Genomic DNA, 6832 nt, shown 5'->3' on the forward strand with positions numbered 1-6832 from the left:
ATCGAATAGTGGTATATCTATACTCGCATCCTATTATATTCGGACAGATTCGGATAATATCCTATCCGGTTCTCGGATGGATTCTGTCGGATTCGGATGATAATCGGATAATTATTTTCTTACGTAGATTCTTCTAAATTGGCATGAATATAGATTGAATACAAGTTTTCGACTACCTTGATTACATCATTACCTTTTTATTTGTGAGGGCTATGTTTGAAATTTAAGAATTTAGCAACTTTGATAGCTATTTTATTAGAAAATCTAGAAAAATAGTCACATATCATAGGTAAAATTTATAAAAATAAAAATAAAAAATCTAAATAAGTAACTTAATTGGATAATTTTATCGCACGGATAATAATCGGTAAGAAAGGGGTATACCATATCCACATCTTATTAATAATCGGACGGATTCGGATACCCCTAAATGGATGCGGATGCGAATTCGGAAGCGGATTTCGATTATCCATTATACCCCTAGCTACTTGGGAGATAACATGCTATACACATTTAGCAAATGTCATGACACGGGGCGTTTTGAAATTGACAACCAAGAACTCACCCGTCACCTGGAAGATTGTCTCCATCCAGGTCCTCCGAAAGTCAGTCCGATTTTGGATGATATCATATACCATAGAGCTAAGTTTATTGAATGCGTAATCCCTCATCTTTATAGGGAAAACATTAGTTGTGCTATTTCCCGAGTTAGGAGGGCTCTATGTCTTACAAGCTAGATAGCTTGGCCCACTTTCACTCCAATAGACTTCTTACCAAACAAAACTAACACCCTATAAACTATTGTGCTTTTAATTAAAAAGAAAATACACACCTCTCCTTTCCAAATAATTCATGATTTTACACTTTATTAATACATGCAAACACACACAAATATTTATTAGATCGTGGTGATTCTGTCTGACCTCTAAACTTGTGCCACTGTGTTTCTCATCTTTCAAATTGTGTCAAATAGCAAGCTTTTTCTCTTGCTCATTCAACTAAGCTTTTAATCATTTTATATGATTAAACAAACCAAAGAAACTGAAGACCTATTAAAACTAATCTCTTCCTGTCTATCAAGCCTCTCTGCAAACAATTTTTTCTGGCATGAGTTTCATTTTCAAAATCAAATCTTCACTAGAAATATTTGTTGTCTTTCATTCTCAAGCACTATTATGTTGTCGATCCGACAAAAAGAAAAAACTATTATGTTGTCGATGCCTTAGGTTAGAGACGTTACGAACTCCCAAGTATTGTGATCCCCAAATCCCTGCTGGTACTCCCCATCTCATCGATGACTAGCTTGAAAAATAATATGCCTTTTAGTTTGAAAAATATACCTCACCCGTCTCTATTAGAAGTTCTCTTATCCCAGACAAACCATACTCATCAAACTTTATTTCACTTAGTAAATGCAAAGGTATAGGTATATATAGCTATTCTGATGCTCTGTATATGTCCATATTAATATAGTTGAAGTGAATATACTTTGTTTTTCCCAACAGTCTTACTTTTCATTCTCTCTCATAGCAAACCATAGCAGAGACAATCCGAAGCACCTTTCTCCTTTACCAGTTATCATCTCTCATAATTTTTTGCTTCTTGTTTTCTTGCAATGTTTTCTTGCTATGTTTTCTTGAAAGCAATTATTTCATGTAGTTCATGGAACACTAAAAATATAACACTTTGATTGGGCTACCAGTTGAAAAACACATTCATTAGCATTATGTTATCTTGTTATTGGTTTCCTCCCATATCCTACTACCATCCAGTTGAATCTTGCATCATGATTATTCATAGCAATATTTAGGGATTTATAGGTAACCTCAAATTAAATTAAATAAAGTGAAAAAATATTTAGCAGTTCTTATATTGTTCATGTTACAATGAAAGAAAACATAATTATTTTATGCAACTCAATATCATGCTAAGTAAGTGTGTTAACCAAAGGATGTTAACCAGCGCGTTTCTGGTTATCAACTTGAGTGCAATTTGCATGTTAATAAGGTAAAAAAAACCAAACCGGATAGCATAGGAATCAATTAAAACCAGAATCATTTAAAATAAAAGCTAATTTTATAATGATTTCTATTTGTTCGTAATTTGATACAACTGTTTTTTTATCTTCTTGGTAAGAAGCATTTCATTAAAAAATGACTTGAATGAAAGAGATGAAACTTTTATGCAAGAACACCCATTATAAGTTGCGAATCATTCCTAGATTAATGTTGATGCAGCATGGGATGATGAAAACATATAGAAGTAGGTGTGCATGGCTGGTTTGGGACCTTGGAGGAAGTATTATCTTCTATGTTTACAAAAAATGGAGTTGAATTTATATAAGTCCAAAACTAAGCCTTGCACCATTTGAGTTCTTTATGGTAATAAATTGAGTCAATCAATGATGTTGACAAACCTCTTCACTAAGTGAAAAAATAACCACCATGTCTACTTCTCCACTAATATTGGATAATCAACCCATGGAGGTGCCAATAGGAATACAAGGTTAATGCCACAATGGTAACCCATTGTGGAATAAGTTCCATGGAGTAAACTAGCCCACCTCATCACTCATGATCAAAACTAGAAATGATCTTTAGGACTTACTTATAAATTCTAATTAATATTCATAGCTCATCTCACCACTCATGACCAAAGCGATAAAAAGTGTTTAGGGCTTTAATAACCATTACGTTAATTGATAGACCCTTACCCATAAATCTACAGATTCACGTTTTTAGTGTAAAAACGTGAATCTCTAGATTTCATGAATCTAGAGATTTTTACAACCAAACGGATATAATTCTCAGATTCATGAAATCTCTGGATTCATGTAACCAAACAGACCCTTAACTAGTTTTGTTAATTGAAATATTGAGTGGCTGTTTTTGTAAAAATAAATATAAGAATTACTAATCATCTAAATTTCTCCTGTCTTGTTGAAATCGGTTAAGGAATCTGCACACACATTTGAATTGTTGTTGTAATCACAATACGCCTTCAGAGCTGAAACATACCAAATGTACTTTCTTTGAGGTATTTAGACGCCCCAAATTGTGCAATACGGGTTCTAATTGTGTCTTCACCCCAAGATCAGTCAGCCCAAACCTTTAAGGTTGCACCTTAGAAAGGTTACTTAAGGTGTAATTAGGTTATGTTCACTGTTTAACAGAATAACAATAGGGAGAGAGAGAAAGAGGAGGAGGAAATTCAGTGTCCAAAATGAACTCAAAATAGGTTTATATAGAGCCCCAAAAAATTATTCAACAGCTTCTGGAAGGAATTCCGGGAGGACCCTATGAAAATTTAGAAGTCCGACGCTTTGATAGAACAAAGGATTTTGAATGGAATGATTTTGAATATCGATTCATTAGCAAAAAAACCTTCTCCTACTTTTGAATTGTCGAAACACACCTCTCTTTGTGAGAGTACTTATTCAGCTCAACTCCCTTCATGAAGATACCTATCCAGCTGACCTTCTTACAGGAAAGTGTATCTCTAATGGCACGTCCCAAGTCCCAAGTCCCAAGTCCCAAGTCATATAGAGAGTTCGATCCACCCAAATTAATATTACATAGGCTCTTATTATATACAAACGATATAATCAGCTCCACTCAACCCATGTGGGACTAAATAAAAACCATAGGATAAAAGACACGATTAAAACATATAAAAATATTAAATAATATTAAATAAGTTTTAAACATATTTACAACATGTCTTTTGTTAAATGCACCCATATACTACTATGGCCGTTAGATTTTGCACATTTCACAATTGTAAGAACCTCAGATTTCTAATGGGATTCAGAGTAGGTTAGTATGATCCACACATGCATTGACTACCTTTATTACATTCATTTAAAAAAAGTTTTATACTATATTACATAATCAAACTAGCTTTCCTTGGAGATTTTTAACCATTTATTAACCCTCCATTTTCTTTTTTAGTTAATTAGATAAGATTCCTCACTTCTTTTTCCGTTCTCATTTTTTCTGTCAATACAATTTTGGGAGTTTGTCGCTAACTTCCATAATAAAAATAATGTATAGATTTTGTAGGCGCACCGATGTTCATAATGAAAATTTGACTCTCACTTACTTGCCTTTCCGAATTGTTATTTTCGTTGGAGTCATTCTTGGTGTCTCCCAACATTTATAACTATGATGTTATTTTATTATTGATTTTCTCCCATGTCTTAGTCCCATCAAGTGAAATATTAGATGCATCCCTGATTATTCACAATGATATTTAAGGATTTATAGACAACTTTCACGTGAAATAAAAGGAGCAATTACCAGTTCTAGCAATGCTTATGTTACGATGAAAGAAAACTTCATTATTTTATGCCACTCAATTTCATGCTAAATAAGTGTCATTCTACGGGGTTCTAGTTATCGTGCAATTTGCACTTTTGCAGGTTAGTAAGGTAAAATGAAACCAAACCAGGTAAGACAATCAATTAAAATTGAAATGATCTCGAATAATATCTAGTAGTTTAATGAAATCTATTCGATTTTCTCTTTAGGGGACATATTGGATTGGACAAAAATGTATTAGCCAGTACGATAAATAGTCTATAGTAGATGATACATATATTAATATCACCAACCAATATAACACTTGCTCGTCAGAGACGTACCTTGACCCCCCAAGGTCGAGCACGTGTTTTGCGCAGAACGTGACAAGGAAAGACGAGCAGGATTTCGTATCAACAGGAGATATTCCTAACTAGATCGTCGGATGTATACTCGACCTACACGGTCGAGTTCATTCTTGCAGGTACTTCCGGTTGAGAGGACAGACAGGATTACGCAGCAACACCAACACTCGGCATTGAAGACGCTAGTTACTATGAATGCTTCAATTCGAATAACAAAGCCTCTCTATGTAACTCGCTTATGCACGGCTGAAGAAAACGACCTGACTGCCCAAGTGCCGTTCAATCTATTTCCGAAACTTTTGAGTTGTTAGAAATGTAAATGGGTAATAGAAAAACCTGATGATTCCGCAAAATACCAATCAAAAAATTCTAATTCCATATACTTCAGAGTTTTTTGCATGGCACCCCCTTATGTGGGAGCTAAATTCTTGACTGTGCCCTTGTATGCAAAAAAAATTTCACACCACCCCTTGCTTAATGTAAAATATTTCAAATTACTCCCCTTAGCGGTCAAGCATTTTATTATTAAGTTTGGGTTGTGAAATGACTCATATGTCCTCTTAGTTGTAAAAAGACTAATATACCCCTTACGAATCTTTCGATCAATGGCTATAATATAATTCTAACCTAATGGTCCATACTAGGGGTGTCAATTTATAGCCCGAACCGTTAAAACTGAACCACACCGGCCCGTTATAGCCTGAACTGGCCCAAACCGAACCTTGATGAACCGTAAATGGGCTGAGGGTTGTGGAGGCCGCACCAACCCGAAACCGAACCGCAACCCCTCATAACCCGTTTTACAACCCATTTTGTAACTTTACATTAAATAGTATTAAAATCATTATATTACCATTAGGTAGTTGGTATAGACAATTAAAAAAATTAAACATCAATTCAAAGATCAAATAGTCATTTTACTATTTAATATCTAGGTTCTTGATTTCTATAGAATGGGTGGGTTTTTTTTAATGGAAATTGACCAATAGCAACTTTGCTTTCCGCATAATTTTCGCTTTTGTTGCAGAATGTTCAATTGTTTCTTCTTGTGCTTTTTCTTACACATCATAAACCATTAGTCAACCCGAATATAAACCGTTAGCCTAAACCGTTTGTTAGCCCGAACCCAAACTGCACCGGCCCGAAACCGTTATTTTACTAATGGGCCGTGTTTGGGCTAGGTGTTTTTCAGCCCGAAACCGTCCCAAACCGCACTGTTGACACCCCTAGTCCATACTCTCTAATCCTTTAACCCTAATTTCTCTCTCATCTGGCTCATCTTCTTCTCTGTGCACCAAGAGAATATCCAACCTAATTGCCAACCTGTGACTGAAAATAGGATCTGGTTCGCTGGTGAGAAGAACACCCCCCCATGTCCTTTACTGTTCAAAGGTTGGTAGTAGCTGTGGAGCGGTCAAACTCATCTCAGGTTCATCTCTTTATCATTGTATTTGCCTATTGGAAGCTAGAGCTCTGCTTTGGTATTTGTGGGTAAGAACCCAAATTCTGGTTCGATGGAGAGAGTTGAGCAGTGAAGCTAGACTTTTATTTGCAAATATAAGGAAAGATCGGGCAGGTTCCGGCTACCAGAGAAAGAGGAGAAAGAAGTGAAAACTAACTAAGAAAACGTATGGGGATCTCAACGATTGGCTTTTACAGAGAAGTGAAGAGATGTCTGAGGGTTACTCAATTGATGGAGATGATGAGAAGGAGAAAGCATTGGATCCATTTTTAATGACAATTTGGTTGTTTAAACAATGCAACAGAGAATTCCCGACATCTTTGCAACTCTTTCTTTGACTATCAACAATGACCTAATTTGAGAATCGATTATTGATAGTGGAATAATTACAAGAACTTTGACTTGAAACTTCTTCCGCCGACCAAATCAAATGACAGAAAGCAATTTCTTTTCTATTTATTCTATCGCTTGAGAATTTCGTGGATGATTTGGTGTTCTTTGAGTACACGCTTTGGTTTTGGTTTTACCTCTTCTCCTTTCCTTCTTTTTACATGGAATATCTAAAGGATTCATTTATAGAGTTATGATATTAGATTTTTGGTTTTGTGGTCTTTGAATGTATCAAAATATCAAAATAAGATTGCATATTTTGAGATGAAGAAGCTAATGAATATCGATAGTGAGCATCTTGGAATCCTTGAAGCAAA

This window comes from Hakea prostrata, chromosome 9 (genome assembly GCF_041222555.1).
Source record: "Hakea prostrata isolate BN-2017 chromosome 9, UWA_Hpros_2, whole genome shotgun sequence".
NCBI classification, from domain to species: Eukaryota; Viridiplantae; Streptophyta; class Magnoliopsida; order Proteales; family Proteaceae; genus Hakea; species Hakea prostrata.